At 37.9% G+C, this 14,544-nt stretch overlaps 1 protein-coding gene across 4 annotated transcripts in view; it reads left to right on the forward strand.

Moving 5' to 3' along the window:
• Positions 1-301: 301 nt before the first annotated feature.
• inpp4aa (inositol polyphosphate-4-phosphatase type I Aa) overlaps positions 302-14,544 on the forward strand; it is a 42,796-nt gene continuing 28,553 nt past the window's right edge. For all 4 annotated transcript variants that reach the window (XM_079822367.1, XM_079822369.1, XM_079822368.1 and 1 more), the window contains exon 1: positions 302-437. The gene's annotated coding sequence lies outside the window, so the exon portion shown is untranslated. The remainder of the gene's footprint in view (positions 438-14,544) is intronic.

Here is a 14,544-nt window from a genome sequence, read left to right on the forward strand (position 1 = left end):
ATAATAATGATGTTACTGCTATGGCAGGCGCAGTTTAATATCTATGAGAACTGCTAGGCTGTAACCACTAGATGGCAGTCAAGGTCTTCCGACACCTGTCAATCACTCGTTTTTAGGTCTGTGAATTAGGCTATCCATCGACAACATTTCCATGAAGCGTTCTTTAAATACAAGTGACCGAATAAACCATTTAAAATACGCAATTTTCAAATCTTATAAAGACATTGGCTATTCTTTTGACTCACGCCTCACGTTATTCGTGAACGAGGCGGGGTTTTTAGAGAAACAACTCTGACGTAATGCGCGGTGACGTCACGGCAGGGCGAGTCCACAATGCAGAGCCTGTGAACGAATAGCGGAGATCGCCGTGTATCAAAACACTGGTCGACCAGATCTGATACTACCTTCAAATCATGGAGCATATCGGTGACTGAAACGTAAGTGATCTCTGCTGCCTTTTTAAATCTGCAAATGTGTGCAGTCGCGCGTAGTAGTAGTTACACGCTCGGAAGGAAGCAATGAAGAAAAGGGAATACATTTTTTCTTGATATGCACAGCACAAAGTGCGTGATATGGCATGAGAATTTGGGTGAGAGTGATAATTAGCTGGTTGACTGCTGTGTTTTGAAATGTTTTTATTATAAGGCATAACGGAGGACGCAATTCAGTCGTCATCACGCTTTATATTTCGTCATGAGAGCTATTCAACTGTCTAGATGTTGTCGGCTTTTTTCAGTATATACCCTATTAATGTTCCTGGAGGTAAAAGAATCAGATGAGTCATACATTGTCTGTTTACATTATTTAAAAGGTGCCTTGTACACATTAGGGATGGAAACCTAGACCCAATTTCTAGAACAATTAGGGAACCAAATTATTTTCTAGACGTCCGGTTTCTGTCAGTGCATACGGAACACTGTACTAAAATACACGGACAACATCCTCTACTACTCAGAGGCGACACATCATTACTAAAAAACTACAACACGACACAGACAGGCGGCGTAGATTCTCGTTACCGAGGAATGACTCTTATGAACCGATTCTTCTTAGTGAATCAAAACAAACAGTTCGACCAGTGTTGTACGATTCCTAAACGAATGACTCGTTTGAGTCGGTTCTTTTTAAGCAATTATTAAATAATTATTTTTGAATCAATAACGCTTCTGAATCAGTTACTAAATAAACTTGACTTACTTTCTGAAGCGTCCAGCCTTACAGTAGGCCTACTAGAGTTCTGTAATCAGTGGTATTTGAAAAAAATTGGTGAATTAAATATGTTGCCTCTATTTTAAGTATTTACGTAAATACAAGGTCCTCAAGGCTGTCTCAATGCTCCTTCTTCCTCAAAATGTTCTCTAGTAGTTGTTCCTTATAGGATTGTCGTTTTCATATGTGACCAGCGCTTGTACTTATGAAAGGTTCACTGTTCTTTAATATTCTCAGTACCTGGATTAATTGCACTATTGATTAGCCAAAGACTCACATGCTGTACTTACACAACAATTCACAAAAGCCTTCCAGTGAGAGATCTGGATCTAATGCAAGATTAGTTTAAGTTAAGTGGATTCATTAGTTTATTTTTTGCTGTGTGAAAACTTAAGGGTGGAGAATTATGATTGATCTTGGAAGGAGAATGCTGTAAAATAAAAACTAATGAAAAGCCCGGAGCTTTGTTTCTGTTCTAAAAGAACATTTTGCTTGATATAATCTGATCAGGCAATAGTTTATTTCCCCATTTCTAAAAACTCTATTCAAGAGGTACTCGCTGACCTTTACTGAGACTACTAATGTTGTGTTCATGATGGTCCATGAAAGTAAAGTTCATGGATATTCTATTGGCGAGACAATGGCAAATGCTCTGTTATTCTGCCAATTTATGCATGAAACACGAATACAGGGCATATGTTACTCTCGTCCCCGTTACTGTATGTCTCCTGTCTGCCCTTCGTCACTTGTTATTATTTCTTCACACCATTCAGCTGTGTGCCATGAGACAGACAGGGACGGATTGGCTGCTCATTCTTGAATTTTGCTCAGCCAGAAAAATTGATGTAAGGTCTATGAAAGGAGAGCGTGGATAATCCAGTTTTCACCCAGACTATGACTCATTACTAAAAAGGAAATGGCTGTTCATTTATGATTGTGACTGCTTTAATTACAGTTTGATATGAATCCAACCCAAACAGAGATAAAATGGCAAAGCCTCTTTGTTTAACCGATTTGGCATATGCAGAATGAGGTTGACTTTTTATTTTTAGTCTTTGCTTGAATGAAATTATTGTAGACTTCAAGATTTAGTTTACCCAAAATGAAATGAAAACTTTCATTATTTGCTACAGTCCAAATAATTTGTCTCCAGAGTCAGTTCAGAAGACTTATGCATGAGTCATATGGACTACTTTAATGGTGTTTTAGAGCTTGACATTTCCCTATGGCTAGACTGCCAGCAAAAATCTAATTTTTGCATATCCAGATTTTATCCAGATGGGTTTTTGGAACTTGAAAACACATGAAATCGGATTGTATTCAAATCTGATTCAAATCACATATGGAGGTGGTTTGAAATGTGATTCCAAATCCGATTTTTACTGATGCATCTCTGTCTTGACGCTCTGGCTGCTCAAATTGGATTTCAAACTGTCTTTTGTGTCACTCTTCTTAATGCGACACACAACAAACATAAAAACTTGACGTTCAAATGGTATCTCCAAAGATTTCTGCATTTTTTTTCCCTGTGAGATGGAGGAGTTCTGCTCCACAACTCGACAGTGCACTTATTTGGAGAGTAAGATGATGCACCTCTATTTTTCCTGCGTCCGTTTTGAAAGCCTCATCACGTACGTGGGTATTCCTACATCATTACCAAAACAACCCATGCTGATAGGTTGGCTATGTCTGGACACACAAATCTTATTTGATCACATGCAATTAATAGTGCGGGCAGTCTGCCTGAAAAAAATCTGATTTGCCTGCATTGCCTAAGAACTGTTTTTGTAAAGAGCTGTGTAAAGATTCTTCAAAATATATATTTTTTCATGTTCCAAGAAAATAACAAAAGCATTCACGCTTGAATTGGCATTTGGGTGATTAGATATTGACAACATTTTTATTTTGGGAAAAATATTCCCATGAAAGATGCCATGTTTTATCATATAAAGACTTTGTTCTTCTGTATGAAAGTTTAGAGATGCACCATTTCATTAAAAAAATACACCTATTTTTTTACAGTCTATGAAATACACCCATTCTTTTTCTCTGCAAAACAAAAATGGGTAAAATGCTAAACCTACAATTTTAAAAGATGTCTATGCTCACTGCGTTTATTTGACGAAACATACAGTAAAAACAGTAATATTGTGTAATATTATTATTACAGTTTAACATTTTCTGTATCTATTTTAGCATATTTTAAAATGTTTTCCTGTGATGGCACAGCTGAATTTTCAGCATCATTACTCCAGTCTTCAGTGCACTCAAAAAAGTATTAATTGAACAAAATTTTCCATATTTATTTATTTTACAGGTGTTTTATCTGTATTTAGAATTTTGAACTTAACGGAAGTGTTTGTATACAATGAAAACTGTCATTATTTGCTACAGTCCAAATAATTAAAACGACTAAATAAAAAACACTTACACACGGCTTCAATGCGCTCCTTCACTCTCGGCACGCTTCTCCTAGCGACTAACTGACCGACCTGAGCTTATATATGTTCTGTCCACCTTTGTAATTCGCCCAAACAATCAAGGGAACAGCCTGTCAATGGCTCAGCTCAAAAATGAAATTAAATGAAGATGACAATGTCCAAGTAATAAGCTGCCAGTATCTTTTTTTTTTCTCATTATTTTACAGATTAATTTTTACAGTGTGTCATATGATGCTTCAGAAATCATTCTAATATGCTGATTTGCTGCTCAAGAAACAACTACTATTATTATTATCCGTGTTGAAAGCCGTTTCATGCACCCTTGCTGAATAAAAAAATCATTCAAACAAACAAAAAACTCCAAACTTTTGAATGGTAGTGTACTCCTGGATTAGTTTGTTTATACACATGTAGCATGTAAAGTGCTTTTCATGCAGAAAAATTGTCATGCATGGATTAATTTCCTCTAAATGTTTATCATGCATAAGAAGCGTACATAAATAGAAGCAAGGCTCAGTGGATTATTTTTGTAATTAATGTTTTACATTGCTATGTCAATGATACATACGTCAATATTTGTATAGTCCAGGGCAGAATTTCCACTCAACATCAAGGTGTAAATGTCTGTTAGCTTTTTTTAAACTTAACCCTTTTATTACGCCTCAAGATTCAGCTCACTCTAATTCAGTTCAATTCAAATTTATTTGTATAGCGCTTTTCACAATACACATTGTTTCAAAGCAGCTTTACAGAAAGTGCATTTCATAAATGTACATGAAAAATGAAAATAATCTTGACTTGAAATATGTATACCCCCTCCTCTGTAATATTGCCTGCCTCTGTTCCTCTTTTAGTTTCAGACATACCATAATTTCATCACGCCTACATTAGATCTTGTTTTATTGGTCTTTTTGCCAAAATGTATCAAAGGAAACAATATGCCCAGAACTCTTTTGATATTCTTTCTCTTTGGAAACTTCTCATTTGCAGTTTTCTGTCATGAATTTTGAAAACAAAAACATAGGAGACATGCCCTCTCCTAAAAAGTTATCTTGATGTGTACTTGCAGACTTGCATTTTACATTCATGAAGTCCATGAGACTGGGGCGTGTCCCAGTTGACATTTTAGGTTTCAAGTAGGGGTGCACCGATATTATCCGATATTAGGATCGGATATCGGCCGCGATACTGACAAAATAGCTGGATCGGGGATCGGAAAAATGAACAGATCCACAAGCCGATCCAGGTGTTTTTTTCCGTCGCAGCAGAACCTACGTCATTCGTCAGCTTCACGTGTGTCGCATGCTAGAAGGGAGCGAGCCAGAGAGTCGGCTGTGTGGAGGAGATATTTCACGCTTGCCACGCCAACTAGTTCGTCGCTGTTTCGAGGGTATTACTGCAAAGTCAGGGTCTTTCCTGCATTGACATTTTTTTTGACGGCCAAAGCCTAATTTGATGAGTTATTGTGATTTACGAGTGATGTAGAACAGATGCTGCGCTTGTGACTGAGAGACCGATCTGAGAGCTCCTCCCCCGCGCGCGCTCTCTGGGTCTTCAAAATAATCAGTGTTCGCTCTCATATTTCACATATTAATCCAAATCAAGAGCTCGGAAGACCGAAACCATGTTGCACGTGACACATTCGGACAATTTTGTCCTTGAATTATCACTGGGTGTGAATTGCGCTCAAAAAACATTGACTCTTCTCTGACCAGCTGACATAAAGCATACTTTCAATAAGCGGGAGACAAATTATATCCAGTTATGAAGTGTTTTCTGTGTGTTGACATCTTTCGCGATGTTCTAACAGACGGGATTCGCACACAACGCGTCTGCTAATGTCCGATTCGTGACCTAATGACTCCTTTGAACCGAATCATTTTAACCGAATCATTTTAACGACTGGCCAGAACAACTGATCTGTCCAACACTGAACTCATGAACTCAGTTTATTAATTTACTCAGAACGCAACTGAAATGAGAACACAAGTGTGCTTACCCATTTTAGCAAGAGTGGGTAGTAAGAATTATTTTTAATTATCAACAGTATTTCATCTTATTTCTGTTGACAATGTGTAGTAAAATAAATAGGCCTAGCCTACAATCATTTAATCTGGAGTGAGGTGAAACCAGAACAAAGTTGTTATTAGCTAGCTGAAAATTTTTATTAAATTGCATATGGTAGAAAATTAGACTATTTGTTAATTTGTAATGCTGCTTTTTAATATTGATATGATTATATACCAAAACAATTATCTGTAGTGTAAAAAATGTTTGGTAACTGTCAGATTACTATTGTATGTTTGACCAATACACTGTTTTTTGTTTCCACTGCTACATTTTATTTATTTAAAGAAGTTAGATTACATTCTATTTTAGATTTGAATGCACAATTGTTTTTTAAATAAATAAGAATTCAACACCTTACATACATCTGTTATTTTGTCTTAGTTATGTTTAGTTAGTAAAGTCTGGTGCCTTTAGTCTCTTCAAGGAAGGTATAAGCTGGAAGATATACAGTTTATTATTAATTCAACAATATATCGGATCGGTATCGGGTATCGACAGATACACAAAGCCCAGGCATCGGTATCGGGACTGAAAAAGTTGGATCGGTGCACCCCTAGTTTCAAGATGCTCACGAGTGCCCCCTTTGTGTCCACCTCGATGCGCGTTTCAGTCAAGCCCACACTGCTGGATGAAACATCTGCATTATGACCCTATAACAGCACTGCAACAGAGGTATTGATTATTAGGCCTGAATATGCAGGTCTGTAGCATGTAGCTCTGCTGAGGTAACAGTTAAAAAGACATTCTCTGCTCATTGCCAATCCCAGAAAGCTCAGCTGATGAGAAAGTCACTCACACTTCCTGATTAAGCAAAAGGTCAGGATGTGGTTGTGATATCGTGTGGCAGTTTAGCATGAGACTGCAACAGTGTTCATGCGAGGGTCTGTTTGCTTAGCCATTGTTGTGTTGGGTCCACACTTGATGTGTGCAACTGGTTTGAGCTGAATTAATTGCACAACATTGTCAAGAAAAAAAATAAAGATAAATAAATATCACTCCTCAGTAGGTAGTTGAATACTGAGACATGGGTTTTCCTTGTCCCAGTGCCAAGCAATGTGCCATGATGAGCAAGAAATACATTTGCACTCCTTTTATTTTCAGTGGAACAAGTGTCCATGACATTTGAGCTTTCAGTTGATAGACACCCGTCTCTATCACTGACACTTTATTTTAACAGTCTGCCTGAAATATAAATATTAAACATGTAAAATGTTGTTTATTTTATTTTTTTTAATCATGAATTTTGTTATACACTACCGTTCATAATTTGGTTAAACGAAGTCTCTTATGTTTGCCAAGGCTGTATTTATTTGATAAGAAATTCAGTAAAAACAGTAATATTGTGAAATATTATTAGAAGTTAAAATAACTCTTTTCTCTTTTAAAATATTTAAAAATGCACTTTATTCCTGTGATGTCAAAGCTGAATTTTCAGCATCATCATTGCTCCAGTCTTCAGTGTCACACGATCGTTCAGAAATCATTGCTCAAAGTACATTTATTATTAATATGAATATTGAAAACTGGTGTGCCGCTTAATATCTTTGTGCATGACACTTTTTTCAGTACTCTTTGATGAAAGTTAATTTATATCTTTTTATTAACATTATACAGGTGATTTTTGATCAATTTAATGCTTCCATGATTATATAATCATGCATGACCAAAAGTATTAATTTATTAATTTAAAAGAAAATATTTTTCTAAGAAAGAGTTAGTAAAAAAAAAATATTTGAAAAAATTTGAAAAATATGACCCCAAACCTTTGAACGTTTATACACAAAAAATGTATCAACTCACACATCAGTTATAGTAAATGGAAGCTCAAGCATGTTCCCTTGACGTGCAAGAACCAATTCTCATGTTACGCAGCACGTTTGAGCTTCCGCAAGGACCAATCAGGTTCATTCTTGTGTGTTATGCAGCACGTTTGAGCTTCAGCAAGAACCAATGAGGTTTGTTCTCGCACATCAAGCAAGTTCAGTTGAGCTTATGCATACTGATCCATTTGTATATGTAAATAATAGCCTATATTCAATCTGTTCATCATATAAAGCAGTTGTCTCTTCAGAAAATGTGGAGTAAACCACTCCATTCATATAAACGTTTTACAATCTCTTTATGAACTTCTTGAAACATCAAAGTTTCAGTTGCGTAGCTGTCAATGGAGGGACAGAAAGCTCTCAGATTTCATCAAAAAGATCTTAATTTGTGTTCCAAAGATGAATGAAAGTCTTTTTGGAATGACATGAGGGTGGGTAATTAATGACAGAATTTTTGAGTGAGCTAACCCTTAAAATATTGAAGTCATTTATATGCACTTGTTGCAATACTAACATTATAATCACATAAGTCAATTTCTATACCAATGGATTCTGTTGAATGAAAGTATGCATAATACACTTTCTTGTTCCTCATGATTATTAGTCTGGGTTAGTGAACATTCTGAGATGATGTTGTGCAGCTTCAACACCTTCAGTGTAGACTACCTCAAGCCAGTGCAAACATAACTGGTCCTGTCCAGTGTGGACAGGGTGTTAATGTGGAAATGTTTTCACAAGGTTCTGTTTAATCAATGGCTTCTTCTGTACCACTCTCCTGCACAGACCTCAATATATAGCTGACTTGTGCTCTAGTTCCCTTAAAGTGGGCTTCTCTGTGACTTCTCTCACAAGTCATCTCCATTTTTACACAAAGAGCTTAGAGAAATGACTTCTTTGAAAGTCAACACTCTAGCAGTGTTGGTTGTAACTTCCACTTCCTTAGCGTGAGCGTGTTAATAACAGCAGTAAAGCAGGGGTGGTATAGTTTGCAAGACTAAAGACACGTTTTTATTCACTTCATCACTTGCCTTTTTTGGCCCATTCATTTTTCAATCTGTTGCTATGTTAATTTCGTTGACAAATATATTTGTCAGTATTTTAATCAACAACATTTTTCACTGACAAAAACGAGACAAAAATCCAAACCATCTTTGAATGACAAAAACTATGATTAATATCTATTGTCATTTTCGGTCAGCATTCGGTCTTAAAGTGACAGCAGTCCATTAACCTGCTTTAGTTTTAATAAGGATTCATTATATTTATTATACATTAATTATTTAATCCATATTTAATCTATAAGGAATGTTGTATGCAAGTTGTTATAAAGAATGCATATCATTCATTGAAAATAAGATATTGTGTTCTTCTTTAGGAGGAGGAGTTTTATTTAATTGTTACATAATATTTTTTATATGTCACAGCAGTTAAATCTGTGTCTGGATTTAATATCATTCATATTAATAGGTTAATACAGTAGATGTTTTCTCCAGGTGTATATAATGGGACATTTTAGAGAAATTCTTAATGCATTACAATTTAACTAAACCCATTAATTTTGTTTGTGAGTGTGTGCGTCTGAGTGTAGGGTAGAGAACAAGTTCTAACATCCTGTTAAGTTTTCTGATTAGTATTTTTCTTTATAAAAAAAAGAAAAAAGATGTATAGATTTATTGTAGCAACCTGTGCACTTTCTGAAGATTTTTTGCACTGTGAATTTGCACTGTCAGTTCTGTTTTTGAATAAAGGATTGGAAATTAATGGGGTTTTTTTTAAATCCGATTCATCGATTAATTGAAGAAATAATCGACAGATTAATCAATTATTAAAATAATCGTTAGTTGCAGCCCTAATTTTAACAAAAAATGTCTTTAAAAGCAAAAAAAAAGTTTACTTTGGTTAAAGCCACAAAAAAATCTTTAAAACATAGGCTAATGCAGAAGAAAAACAACTTTAGCGCTTGCTGAGAAGCCAAATTCAGTGTGTGCGCATAACATCTCCCATGAGAAAACTTGCCGAGCTGCAACAGTCATGTTGACATTTAAAGGAAATGTATGTACGATTGTGGCCAAAACTGGTACTGCAATAATTTTCAAATTGTTGAGCGGTGTATCCCCTCTCCCCCTTCCCCCTGACTCGAGGTTGCCAGATAGGCTGCAGGATCCAGCAGGAATTTAGGCTGCTACAAGGAGCCTCCAATGGCAAGTGACGAGTCCTACACAGCAAGTTCTTTGTTTTTTCATTGTCACAACGTTTTTCTGATTCATAACGAGGTCTTTTAGGTTTCGTAAAGTTTAATTTTTTATCCAAAAAGTTTGTAGCTGCAGCTGTGGTAACTAGAGCAGAGCTGGCAACCCGGATGCCGAAACACTACTGACTTTGTGATTGGTAGACAGGTGGAGGGTGGCGCTTCAGGCCAAAACACAACATGTCAACATCAACATCAGTTGAGGGCTGCAACTTCCCTTTTAAAATGACAATATCCTGTCCGGACAACTGTTGTCAGTGATATAAATATTTGAAATTAACATGATTTCTTAATGTCTAGTGACATATCAGGGCGATTTTATGATTAACTGAAATATATTTCTTACATACAGTTCCTTCGAATCACTCACCAAAACTAAGTCTTTGTTCAGAATTTTCCATTAGTTTGAAACATTGTGCAGTAGTTCAGCAATATTCGATAAGTCATTCCAAAAATTATGCCACGGATGTTGGTAGGTTTTATGTCCCGGCCACCGCATCGGAGACATAGTAGTGTTATTAAGCATTAATGGCGAGTAAAGCTCCTTATAGCCTACTTGAGCACCACTTTATTTTGTCTCAGAATTTTGTTTGTTGGAAAAATGAAGTTAATTTAGAAATGCTTTTGAAATTAAAAACTTTGCATTTAATAGGCAAAATACATTTTTGAAATGGAGAGGCAGCCGCAGCGAGCGCAGACACAGAGCGGCCAGAGAAACGGAGGAGCGGCTGCTGTAAGGCGTTTGCGCAAAACTGCGGAAAAACTGCATAAAACGTGCGGGTGTTGAACCCTCTCACCGGGAAAAGTGTCCCCACGGGGGCGACGCCCCTGATCAGGTCGTAGTTTGTCCATTTTATCTTAAACGAAGCCAATTCACCAGCATGCGCACGCTCAGTGGTGAAGTGGCCGTTTGAATTGAACACAGAATTGATTCTGAATTTTTGAGAATCGATTCTGAATCGTTGGATAACGAATTTCGATGCATCGACCTTTTCTCCCACCCCTAGTACATAGCACTAGCAGCATGAAAAACTAAACTTGTATTCAGATTGTGAATGGGTACTAAAACAGAAAGCAAGAGAAGAGGCCTCCCTTTATAATCACTAAGGCAATCTCTGAAGCGCAAGCTCACTGAATTCTGCACTCTAGCGAAAACTCCCGTTATAATAATATTGAAAAAGCTGTCTCAATTGTACAGTTAATCTCTTATTTACATTGTGGTAATAATAAAAGAAATAGCAAGCACGTGGCTCGTATTGAATGAAACAAAACCTTGTGCGTTTTCAGCATAGACTGTAAAAAAAGATGGATGACGCGCCTTCACTATCTTCCATTGAAGTAAGTGAAGCCATCAGTGTCCAGATTATGGCGCTGACATCTTGGGTCTCCAGTCTGCGCAGTAGTGAGCTTGAAGTAGAGCCGCGATATCAAGGTCCCGCCCACATTCCCGTCTAATCAACAACTTTTTGTGAAATAAACAGTTATGGAAATGCAGGGGCGTAAATTTCATCTAACAGTTGGGGGGGACAATGAATAAACATAAAATTTCTCAAGAGCAATTTTTAAAGGGGACACAAATAATACAGCCAAAATCGTACTTGTAAGGATATGTGTACCACAAAAAACATGTACTTTATTTGGCGTTTTGGTGCACTGAAAAATTATCTGTCATTTTATCTGACCAACAACACAAAGCGATAGTTGTTTAAATATGAGTAAGGTTCACCATGCAATCATATTATAATTATTCATTTATCTTGCGTCCTCAACATAGTATTTTATACTATGATATTCAGATCTTTAGATATTCAACTGCAGCAAGCCCTCTGATCTGACACCTATTATCATATTGATCAAAACCCAACACAGATCTGACAGAGTGGGCATTCGCATATACTTTCGGTTTAGAATTAGCACCAATTCGGGGGCGGGTTGTCCCATTTGCGTTTGTATTGTTTTACTACTTACACATTTATTTTAAGTATATATCATTATATTATTTACAATACTCAGCATGGTTTTTAGGGGGGGACAGGCCTCAGATGGGCGTAAAACATGGGCGTTTCCACAGGGAATCACTAACAGACATTTTTCAGGAACTTCGGGAGGAGATTGAAGCTTTAACTTTAATTTCTACATTTCCACAAGGGCGTAAATCGCGGTGGTGGGGGTGGGGGGGATTTATTTTTTAGATTTTCATTTTAGAAATGAAAGTTAAAGCTCCAATCTCCTCCCGAAGTTCCTGAAAAATGTCTGTTAATGCCTCAGTGACTACTTCGCTCAGAGAAGCCATCGATCTCAGCTGTCAATCATAACGTCACCCCCCCCCCACCCCCGTTTTTATAGCATCAAATAACTAGAACCAAACTTATTTAAAGAACAAACACTTCATCTAACATCAGCGTGATTAAAAACTGCCTAAAATGACAGAAACTATCTTTGGAAAAAATTTATTTGAAGTGTAATTTGATTGTTTAGTTTGTCTCGTGTCCCATTACATTTCATGGAAAAGGTGGGGTTTATGACCTATACTGGGACCAACCACCTGGGGGCGATCGAGACTCTTTGGCTGCGTTCACACTGCAGGCTGAAACGACCCAATTCCGATTTTTTTGCCCTTATGCGACCTGTATCTGATCTTTTCATGACAGTCTGAACGACACAGATCCGATCTTTTCAAATGCGACCCAGGCCACTTGGGTAAGTGGTCCAAATCCGATACATATCCGATCTTTTGAAATGCGTCTTCAGTCTGAACTGCCAGGTCACATGTATCCGACCCGCACGTCGTTGATACGCGAGAAACGTCATCATTGTACGTTGAAGTAGGCGGGAATGAGAAGATAAACAACTAGGGCGGACGATGCTGAGACCAGTCAGTGGAAGGGAAGCGAGATTTCGGAGTTAATTAATATTTGGGGAGACAGCTCTATTCAGGCCAAACTCGAGGGCTCTTATCGGAACCGGGCGGTTTTTGAAAACATTTCCAGCGAAACAAGTGACGTCGTTGACCGTTGAGTACTCTTCTGCGCATGCGGGTCACTTCTGGGTCATTTCACGTTCACACAGGAGATCACAAAAGGTCGCATTTAATTGGAAATGTGAACGGCCTTGCAAAAAAATCGAATTTTTTCAAAAAATCGGAATTGAGCATTAAGCCCTGCAGTGTGAACGCAGCCTTTGGCTTCACTTTTCAGGACTTGTGTGGCACACTGCGTCCCACTTTGCCTACTTATACTATGTCCTAAAAGTATATTCTCTATTTGTGCAGAAAAAGTTCACTTTTGAGTGTGTAGCAGAAGAGTATGCAAGCTTTGCGACATAATCCTTTGTCATCTTTAACGGACTGCTCTGTCGCTTAGTGCATCCTGTCACTGTTTAATCTGCCCTGTCAATCATCTTGTGACATGTTAAAACCCTCCACATACAATTTCAATTAATTTCCTATCATATTGGAGAGAATTGTAGTAGCACGTTGATCTGCCAGTCGTGGGTATTTCATGCAGAGACTCCCCTCATGTGTTTGCAATTTGAATATGATGATATGTGTAGTTGGGTTCGTGGTTGTCGTGTGTGTAAATGTAGGGAAGGAAGAAGGCGGGGTCGGCGTGACTGGGACGGTCGCTCGCTTTATTACTCAGAACTTTTATAAACAACAAAACAGGCGCTCGGGGGCGCATCAAAGGCAACAATATACTCAGTTTCTCTCAGCTTAATCACTCAATATTTCTCTGCTTCACTCTTGCAGGCAGACACTCGCGACGTCCCAGTCCAAAGCTCTCTCTCCCGTCTCTCTCTCCACTGCAGCTTAAATGCTGTCTCTCCATGCCAATTACTGCAATCAGACACATGTGTTACTCATCTGCAGTTGACCTACTTACTCACTGCTCGGCTCCGCCCTCTCTCTCCCGCTACAGACCTTGCAAAGCCACGCCCCCTCCGCCACAATATGTTTAAAAGTTAATGGCCAAATCATTACAAACGTTCTCAATGCTGTATGCTGTTGCAGATGAAATATAATGTGAATAACACAAGCGAATGTCACTCTGCTTAACTGTCGGACATATTTGTCGTTTTTTAACACTTTTTATCCGCGTTTGTAGTTCTAATCGATTCCTCGTCCAAATGGCAATGGGTTGTGGGCAATATTAGCCAGTAGAGTGTGCACGGATCTGCACTTCGAATTCTAACTGGAAAAAGTAGACCATCCGGGTATACTACGATTTGGGACGTGCTAATTCTATTTTCGAAAACTATTTTGGACGTATAGTATGCGAATTCGGACGCACTGTTGGTTTTTAGCGGTGTTAAGCGGATTCTGACTTAGTAGTTGTTTCTCAATGTCAAGGATACTTCCTCTGCAGGACTGGTCCTTCCAAGTCACTTCCTTTAGAGGCTAGGCGAGGCTCCTCTTTAGCATTCGGAGAACACGTAAATGGAACAGGCTAGCAAGTGCACGTCATTGCGTCATTAAGTCAGTGAAAAGGTCGGTTAGCCATCAATAACGTAATTTGTATAATATCAATACGGTAGTAATTTGTACTGGCATTTAAACGTTAAACTTTACTTATATTTACTACGGTTATAACAAATGTTTGGTAACGTAAATAAATACTTACACTTGAAAGCATATTGGCCCGTTAACGCTTCGACTCCGCCAACGTCCGATATTTTGTATTTTTTGAACAAGATAGCAAAGCTGCGCGCATAGGATTGTGGGTGATTTGAGAGCGCGAAGAGCGCGAAGTCTTCT

Source organism: Gobio gobio (assembly GCF_949357685.1).
Source record: "Gobio gobio genome assembly, chromosome: 7".
Lineage (NCBI taxonomy): Eukaryota > Metazoa > Chordata > Actinopteri > Cypriniformes > Gobionidae > Gobio > Gobio gobio.